Source organism: Carex rostrata, chromosome 5 (genome assembly GCF_964058835.1).
Source record: "Carex rostrata chromosome 5, lpCarRost1.2, whole genome shotgun sequence".
NCBI lineage: Eukaryota > Viridiplantae > Streptophyta > Magnoliopsida > Poales > Cyperaceae > Carex > Carex rostrata.
In genome coordinates this window covers 13560668-13571083 of record NC_135922.1, presented here as the reverse complement: position 1 = coordinate 13571083, position 10416 = coordinate 13560668, and positions in this window count along the sequence as shown.

The window sequence follows — 10416 nt, the reverse complement described above, 5'->3', positions numbered from 1 at the left end:
AATATAATTTAATTTATTAGAAATACTGTAAAAAATAACCCGGATCAATATTTTTCAGGCCGGATTTTTCGCGGTTGTAAGAAAAATTATTATATTTCTTTATGTGTTATTGGAAAAAAATAAAAAATGTTTAGATTCTGAGTTATTGATCCCGGTTCAAAAGTGACTTCTGTGTAATCTAGAAAATATTGTGATCCTTCTAGGACATTTAATTTATGAAAAGTTGTATCTATTTTTGAAAAAAAAACAAAAACTTTAAGTTATTTAACAATTATTATTCAAAAAGAATTCTCAAAATAGATACAACTTTTTATAAATTAAATGTCCTAGAAGGATCACAATATTTTCTAGATTACATAGAAGTGACTTTTGAACCGGGATCAATAACTCAGAATCTAAGCATTTTTATTTTTTTCCAATAACACATAAAGAAATATATTAATTTTTCTTACAGCCGTGAAAAATCCGGCCTGAAAAATATTGATCCGAGTTATTTGTTACAGTCTTTCTAATAAATTAAATTATATTGTATTTCATCTATTTTTAAAGAAATATATTCAACATTTCTAATATTTCAATTCAAAAAATAAATAAATAAATAAAAAATTCTGTTTTTGTAAATATATATATATATAGGTTTGTGTAAATATTAGAAATATATTCAACATTTCTAATATTTCTAATTTTTCATCTAGGTTATAAAAAAAATATATATATATATATATATATATTTAAACATTGCTTAAAGGTTTGTGTAAGTACTTCTTGTCCCATTCTATTTATATCAAAAAAAAATAGAAAAACAATGCGTGCTGGATTTTTGTTGTCACTTTTGCCGCCATTTTCGGAAGAGAACAAAATTAAGACGCATCAAGGCCTAGATTTAGATTTGCTCCAGATTTGTCCTTTCACGCCAAGATTGTCCAAATCTGTGCATACGAATTAATGCCTGGGTAGAAATCTGTGCTAGATTGTCCTTTCACGCCAAGATTTGCTCCAGATTTTTTTTTCTTACCATATTTAAATAAATTAATTTCATACAACAAGTAATGCACTCGAAGGCTCCCTTTGTAATTTCAGTTATGAAAGGTTAGAAACAATAAGACCGTTTTTTTTTCCCACCACCCTCAAAAATCAGAATTAAATGAATACCCTTCGAAAAATCGGAATTCAGATTCCGCCACGTCCGCATTGTGGATTTGCGAACGGGTTAACCCGTTCGCAGATCCACGGTGCGAACGGGTCGGTGCGCAGATCCACAGTGCGAACGGGTCACTCGAGCGGGTCATGACGCGAGCGGGTCAAAGCGAGCGTGTCAGTGCACAGATCCACAGTGCGAACGGGTCACGCGAGCGGGTCAGGGTGCGAGCGGGTCAGTCTGCAGATCCATTTCGCGAACGGGTTGGCGATCCGTCCGCAGATCCACGATGCGAACGTGGCGGAATCTGAAATCTGATTATTCGGGTGGTATTCATTTAATTCTGATTTTTGAGGGTGGTAGGAAAAAAAAAACGGACAATAAGATGGTACAATCATACAAATTAGAAACTAAGATATGGAGGTAAATGTAATTATGACTTGGAAAGATGTTTCATTTCTGAATTATTCTTTGAATATGCATTATTTGGTTACATGCAATTATTATTCCTTTTTTCCTATTTTTTTTCTCCTCTCTTTTAATTTTTCTTTCATACTCGTGAAATTATTATTCCTGCTTTTTAGCTATAGAGGGTTTGACTGTATTTAGTTGTGGCCTTATTGGTATTTTGTTGTCAAATTGAGATTGAATTTTTTAACATGAGATGAGCAAACTTACCAGAATAATGCAAATATTTTTTTGAGAACAGTAAGTTGCCCTTGAATAGTTTTTTTTCCTCTATGGGACTAAAATTCTAATTGTGCTTCCAGATCAAACTTTATATTTTTTGAATTTTTTTACTATTTATTAAGATTGGTACAAAATTCAATGATATGAATTTGACTAGTTTTTGTACCTATCTTAATAAATAGTAAAAAAATTTCAAAAAATGTAAAATTTGATCTCCAAGCACATTTTATTGTAGAGATCACATATTGTGTGTTTGTGACATTCTTTAGGCGTTTATTTAACCATTCATGCTGGGTAACTATTTGAAGAATTTATTTAACCATTCATGCTGGGTAACCATACATTTGAAAAAATAATGCATGACACTTACAGCAAATCCTCCAACGAACTAGGTACAATATCAACTTGCTTGTTTTGGTGATTTCTTTCTTTTGAGATGCAGTTCAGAATTTGTTAGTAAAAATTATTCACATTGTCTGATTTTTGTTCCAATAAACTGACTGATTATTTGGTAAAACCTCTGTTCTTTTTCTACGCTTCAGATGAGCATCAGCTGGTTCCTAATGTATTATTTGCAGTAATATTTTAAATGCCCTATAATTCTGTAGACCAAAATCTTTTTTAATTATCTACCCAAGTATATATATGCCTAATTAGTAATTACATTACACAAATTCACTGTCTGATCCAAGTTCTTCATCTTAAATAGTAAATACCAAGAGAAATATTGAACGTATATAGACACCACATAGGGTCCAGTATGATATTAAAAACCACAGAAGCTACAATAAATCTACAATAATTCCACTTAATTCCACATAGGATACAGTATGATATCAAACCCTAAACCCCAAATCCCAAACCCCAATAGCATAAGACATCAACCTGTGCATTGAAAAATCAAACCCAGATCTATATCAGTTGCCAATAGCAGCCACAAAATCTTTCACATGCAAGCTCTAGCACTTTTAGTATTTATAAACTACAGGTTGGTCCTAGCAGTTCAGGTGCCAAGTTGTACTGGTTAAGTCAAATCAGGTCTAGGTCCTTTTGGATTATTTGGGTTCAGGTCAAGGCCTGGACCATTTGGATTCGTTATGCTCCAACTCTATTTCAGATTTTCATTGAATTCTTAAATAGGCTTGGGTGGATCCTGTCAATGCCAAGATGAATTTGCATATTAGCAAAATACTGATCAGAAAGTGTTTACTCCTGGAAAAATAAGAGTAGGGTGAATAATGATATATTATTCACATTGTCTGATTTTTGTTCCAATAAACTGACTGATTATTTGGTAAAACCTCTGTTCTTTTTCTACGCTTCAGATGAGCATCAGCTGGTTCCTAATGTATTATTTGCAGTAATATTTTAAATGCCCTATAATTCTCTAGACCAAAATCTTTTTTAATTATCTACCCAAGTATATATATGCCTAATTAGTAATTACATTACACAAATTGTTACATTCCGAAATTTTAAAACAAGATTAAATTGATAAATCGATAATTTGGCTTAAATAAAAATTTGGATTAACTTAACGATCGTTCAGAAATTTCCTGACCGACTAAAATGAAACTAAAATTTCGAAATAATAAATAATGTATGCAATTATGTATAATAAAATTTAGGGATTAGAAATATGTGTGTATGAACATGTTATTTGATATCGAAATTATTCGAATATGAAATTTAGAATTTCACATCTGAAATATTATAACGAATATATGAAGTTCTAATTAAGAGATTAAAATACAAACTTTTGTATGATTAACATTATATAAAAGATTTCAAATTTCGTTCATAATAAATTATACAGACTAATTGGATATTATGTACATTAAAAACATTATTATTATAGCCCTAAAATAATAGTACGATGTTATAATAATTTTTACGAAACTTCGATTCGAATTTATAGGAGAAACAGATTTAAACCAATTAAATGAGATCCTATTGAAATTCAGAATTGTTTGAACCCTTGGATCTAATCTAGCACGAATCTTGAAGCATTCATTAATAACATCACTCTCCTCTCCCTCTCTTTCTCTCTTCTCCCTCCCTACCCGTGAGACCCAGCCCCCCCTCTCTGTCTTCTCTTCTACGCCAAACCAAGGGGGGGTCTCCGCCCCCTCCCCTCTCCCGTCGCCGGCGAGCCGCCCGCGCCCCAGCCCCATATCTCTCCTTCTCTTCTCGGTCTGACCCGCCAGACCCGCCACCCCCCACAGCCCCGCCCCCCTTTCCTCTCCTCTCCGCCAAATCAGAGAGGGCTCCGCCCTCCCCTCTTCCGTCGCTGGCGAACCCCACCGGACCCGCCTCCGATCTCTCCTCTCTTCCTCTCTTCCTCTCTGCCTGTGAGAGCCACAGCCGCCCCTCTCTCTCTCTCGGTTTCTGCCCCCTCCCCTCCCATGAAACCCTACTTTCTAGGGTTGAGGATGTGTGCTGCCTCGGTGCTCGATTGGTGCTATCTTGGGGTGCTATGGTGATTGCTAGTGCTCGAGTGAGATGGCCGCGAGGCGAGGCGAAACCCTCGGAATCGGCCGCTTCTTTTGACATTTTCTAGTTCGGGTAATTGCTAAAATAATTTCTAAACTTCTTGATTTGTGTCTTAATGAATTGATTAATGTCGTAGGATGTGAATTTGTTAGTTTCGAGTACGGGTTGTTGATTTTCCCGACTCGATTGATTTGCTCGAATAAATTAAGTATAAGGGGTTATATTGCAAAATGATTTTTATTAATGGTCAGAATTGTAAAATATATGACCATTGTGATTTGTATTAATTAAAGGGAATTGTAGTTAATTTCACCTTTGCTCGGGTTGTTGATTTTCCCGACAAATGGTGCTGACTTGAGGCTTGAGCCGTGATGTTGATTTCTGGTGTGTCTATCCTGATCTGACCTGTGACTTGTTTCTGTTTTGCTGGTTCGCTTTGTTGTCTTGCTTTCTGTTCTGTTTTGCTGGTTTTATGTTGATGTTGTACTGGTAAATTGCGACTAGTACATCCATGTTGTTGTTGTGTATGTGCTGCTGGTACCAGTCGGTATTGGCCCAGTGATACCACTGGTATTGTGCTGATTTTGTGTGTGTACCAGTCCTTGACTTGACAGGGACCAAAAATGTAAATAAATTAAATTGAGGGCTGTTTTGTGCAAAATACGAGCCTTGGGAATTTTTATAAAAATAAGGGGTATGAATTATAAAATATAAGGCCTATGTGAGTTGTATAAATATAAGGGACCAAATTGGAAGATGTAAATTGTTTGAGGCTATGGCCGGCCTATGCATTAGAAATGTTATAAATGGACGTGGAGTAAATTGTGAATCGTTAATTAGAGGCGTAAACCTTTGCTAAATTATGGGCCTTTAATTAAATTGAATTAGAATAAAATAATTGATACGTAAATGGGCCAAAGAGAAATAATTGAGTAAATTGGGCCTTTGAATGTTTAATTGGATAAATAAGGTGAATTGGACTTGTAATTTCATAAGCCTTGTAATATTGAAATGAATATGACATGATGTGTATATGTAAATTTGGAATTGGACTTGAATTAAATTATTGTAAATGAGCCGAAAGGTATAAAAGAATTGACGAATTAAAAGACGGCTTTTGGAATTTAAGTTTTGATAATGTAACCGAACTAAACCAAGTAAACGTATAATATAGGTGTAGGCTCAGTCGAGCAAGATTTCGCGAGGCAATTCGAGACGCCTGATGTTTAAATTAAGCGGTACGCTCGTCAATCAGGTGCGGGATTCTTGGACTTCTTTGATACTTTATTTTCAGGAATTAAACTGTTTATTCGTTTGTCATGTTGAATGCTTAATTGTTGCATATTTTGGAATTCATGCTGTATATGAATTCTTGCATAAATGATAATGATTTGAATTGTTCGGTTAAGGTTATTTGGCATGTTGGTATGGTTATTATTTGATTAGTTCTATTAATTGTTCTTGATGTGAATGAATCTGCCAGACTGACCTGTTTAGGTGGCTGGATAAGGTGACGGTGACCTATCCGTTGACCTGTGTTTACGAATTTGCCAGGCCGACCTGTTTAGGTGGCTGGATAAGGTGACGCTGCTGACTTATGCGTTGACCTGTTAGAATTTGCCAGACCGACCTGTTTAGGTGGCTGGATAAGGTGACGCTGCTGACTTATGCGTTGACCTGTTCGAATTTGCCAGACCGACCTGTTTAGGCGGCTGGATGAGGTGACGCTGCTGACTTATGCGTTGACCTGTGATGATTTTGCGAGGCTGACCTATATGTGTGGCTTTGATATATTTGCTTGAGATTTAGCAAAGTTGACCTGTATTGGTAACTTTGATTCCATGTGATTGCATTTGTCAAGTTGACCTGTATTGGTGACTTGTAACCGGACCTTAGGAAAGGGTTAAGCCAAACAGCAATTGCAGATGGGTGTCTGATAAAGGGTCCAGCTTGGTTGGCCATCTGTAGGCGTCTGTAACCCTACAGATGTGGGTTTGATAACGGTTCAGCTCGAAAGAACATCTGTGGTTGCTACCAGTCATAATGAAATGAGTTAAGCCAAGTATATATGTTGTGTGTTGAAATTCATATTGGAAATTCCGTGAACTGTGTTTCAGGTTGATTAATTGTTGTCGAGCATTGGCATTCTGTTATTTATGAATTGTTATATATATCTGTTTGCATTGTTATTGTTTGGGTTTCATTGTTGAATATAGAGTTTGATTGCAAGTCCAATAATCTAAACTGTGGCAAATTTCGCACTGATAATTTATTCTCACCCCCTCTCACCGATTATTTTCAGGTTCATTACACGGACGCAACAAATGAGGATATAGGTAATGCATATAAAAGATCCACTGCCTTGCGTGTATATGTGACACTAGATAAATACACGCGGCAGGCTGTCAGACCCGGTGGATTTGGGGTGTGACACAAATTCACTGTCTGATCCAAGTTCTTCATCTTAAATAGTAAATACCAAGAGAAATATTGAACGTATATAGACACCACATAGGGTTTAGTATGATATTAAAAACCACAGAAGCTACAATAAATCTACAATAATTCCACTTAATTCCACATAGGATACAGTATGATATCAAACCCTAAACCCTAAACCCCAAACCCCAAACCCCAATAGCATAAGACATCAACCTTCAAATCTTTCGCAACATCAACCTGTGCATTGAAAAATCAAACCCAGATCTATATCAGTTGCCAATAGCAGCCACAAAATCTTTCACATGCAAGCTCTAGCACTTTTAGTATTTATAAACTACAGGTTGGTCCTAGCAGTTCAGGTGCCAAGTTGTACTGGTTAAGTCAAATCAGGTCTAGGTCCTTTTGGATTATTTGGGTTCAGGTCAAGGCCTGGACCATTTGGATTCGTTATGCTCCAACTCTATTTCAGATTTTCATTGAATTCTTAAATAGGCTTGGGTGGATCCTGTCGATGCCAAGATGAATTTGCATATTAGCAAAATACTGATCAGGAAGTGTTTTCTCCTGGAAAAATAAGAGTAGGGTGAATAATGATATATTATTCACATTGTCTGATTTTTGTTCAAATAAACTGACTGATTATTTGGTAAAACCTCTGTTCTTTTTCTACGCTTCAGATGAGCATCAACTGGTTCCTAATGTATTATTTGCAGTAATATTTTAAATGCCCTATAATTCTGTAGACCAAAATCTTTTTTAATTATCTACCCAAGTATATATATGCCTAATTAGTAATTACATTACACAAATTCACTGTCTGATCCAAGTTCTTCATCTTAAATAGTAAATACCAAGAGAAATATTCAACGTATATAGACACCACATAGGGTCCAGTATGATATTAAAAACCACAGAAGCTACAATAAATCTACAATAATTCCACTTAATTCCACATAGGATACAGTATGATATCAAACCCTAAACCCTAAACCCCAAACCCCAAACCCCAATAGCATAAGACATCAACCTTCAAATCTTTCGCAACATCAACCTGTGCATTGAAAAATCAAACCCAGATCTATATCAGTTGCCAATAGCAGCCACAAAATCTTTCACATGCAAGCTCTAGCACTTTTAGTATTTATAAACTACAGGTTGGTCCTAGCAGTTCAGGTGCCAAGTTGTACTGGTTAAGTCAAATCAGGTCTAGCTCCTTTTGGATTATTTGGGTTCAGGTCAAGTCCTGGACCATTTGGATTCGTTATGCTCCAACTCTATTTCAGATTTTCATTGAATTCTTAAATAGGCTTGGGTGGATCCTGTCAATGCCAAGATGAATTTGCATATTAGCAAAATACTGATCAGGAAGTGTTTACTCCTGGAAAAATAAGAGTAGGGTGACTAATGATATATTATTCACATTGTCTGATTTTTGTTCCAATAAACTGACTCATTATTTGGTAAAACCTCTGTTCTTTTTCTACGCTTCAGATGAGCATCAGCTGGTTCCTAATGTATTATTTGCAGTAATATTTTAAATGCCCTATAATTCTGTAGATCAAAATCTTTTTTAATTATCTACCCAAGTATATATATGCCTAATTAGTAATTACATTACAAAAATTCACTTTCTGATCCAAGTTCTTCATCTTAAATAATAAATACCAAGAGAAATATTGAACGTATATAGAGACCACATAGGGTCCAGTATGATATTAAAAACCACAGAAGCTACAATAAATCTACAATAATTCCACTTAATTCCACATAGGATACAGTATGATATCAAACCCTAAACCCTAAACCCCAAACCCCAAACCCCAATAGCATAAGACATCAACCTTCAAATCTTTCGCAACATCAACCTGTGCATTGAAAAATCAAACCCAGATCTATATCAGTTGCCAATAGCAGCCACAAAATCTTTCACATGCAAGCTCTAGCACTTTTAGTATTTATAAACTACAGGTTGGTCCTAGCAGTTCAGGTGCCAAGTTGTACTGGTTAAGTCAAATCAGGTCTAGGTCCTTTTGGATTATTTGGGTTCAGGTCAAGGCCTGGACCATTTGGATTCGTTATGCTCCAACTCTATTTCAGATTTTCATTGAATTCTTAAATAGGCTTGGGTGGATCCTGTCGATGCCAAGATGAATTTGCATATTAGCAAAATACTGATCAGGAAGTGTTTTCTCCTGGAAAAATAAGAGTAGGGTGAATAATGATATATTATTCACATTGTCTGATTTTTGTTCAAATAAACTGACTGATTATTTGGTAAAACCTATGTTCTTTTTCTACGCTTCAGATGAGCATCAGCTGGTTCCTAATGTATTATTTGCAGTAATATTTTAAATGCCCTATAATTCTGTAGACCAAAATATTTTTTAATTATCTACCCAAGTATATATATGCCTAATTAGTCATTACATTACACAAATTCACTGTCTGATCCAAGTTCTTCATCTTAAATAGTAAATACCAAGAGAAATATTGAACGTATATAGACACCGCATAGGGTCCAGTATGATATTAAAAACCACAGAAGCTACAATAAATCTACAATAATTCCACTTAATTCCACATAGGATACAGTATGATATCAAACCCTAAACCCTAAACCCCAAACCCCAAACCCCAATAGCATAAGACATCAACCTTCAAATCTTTCGCAACATCAACCTGTGCATTGAAAAATCAAACCCAGATCTATATCAGTTGCCAATAGCAGCCACAAAATCTTTCACATGCAAGCTCTAGCACTTTTAGTATTTATAAACTACAGGTTGGTCCTAGCAGTTCTGGTGCCAAGTTGTACTGGTTAAGTCAAATCAGGTCTAGGTCCTTTTGGATTATTTGGGTTCAGGTCAAGGCCTGGACCATTTGGATTCGTTATGCTCCAACCCTATTTCAGATTTTCATTGAATTCTTAAATAGGCTTGGGTGGATCCTGTCGATGGCAAGATGAATTTGCATATTAGCAAAATACTGATCAGGAAGTGTTTTCTCCTGGAAAAATAAGAGTAGGGTGAATAATGATATATTATTCACATTGTCTGATTTTTGTTCCAATAAACTGACTGATTATTTGGTAAAACCTCTGTTCTTTTTCTACGCTTCAGATGAGCATCAGCTGGTTCCTAATGTATTATTTGCAGTAATATTTTAAATGCCCTATAATTCTGTAGACCAAAATATTTTTTAATTATCTACCCAAGTATATATATGCCTAATTAGTAATTACATTACACAAATTCACTGTCTTATCCAAGTTCTTCATCTTAAATAGTAAATACCAAGAGAAATATTGAACGTATATAGACACCGCATAGGGTCCAGTATGATATTAAAAACCACAGAAGCTACAATAAATCTACAATAATTCCACTTAATTCCACATAGGATACAGTATGATATCAAACCCTAAACCCTAAACCCCAAACCCCAAACCCCAATAGCATAAGACATCAACCTTCAAATCTTTCGCAACATCAACCTGTGCATTGAAAAATCAAACCCAGATCTATATCAGTTGCCAATAGCAGCCACAAAATCTTTCACATGCAAGCTCTAGCACTTTTAGTATTTATAAACTACAGGTTGGTCCTAGTAGTTCAGGTGCCAAGTTGTACTGGTTAAGTCAAATCAGGTGTAGG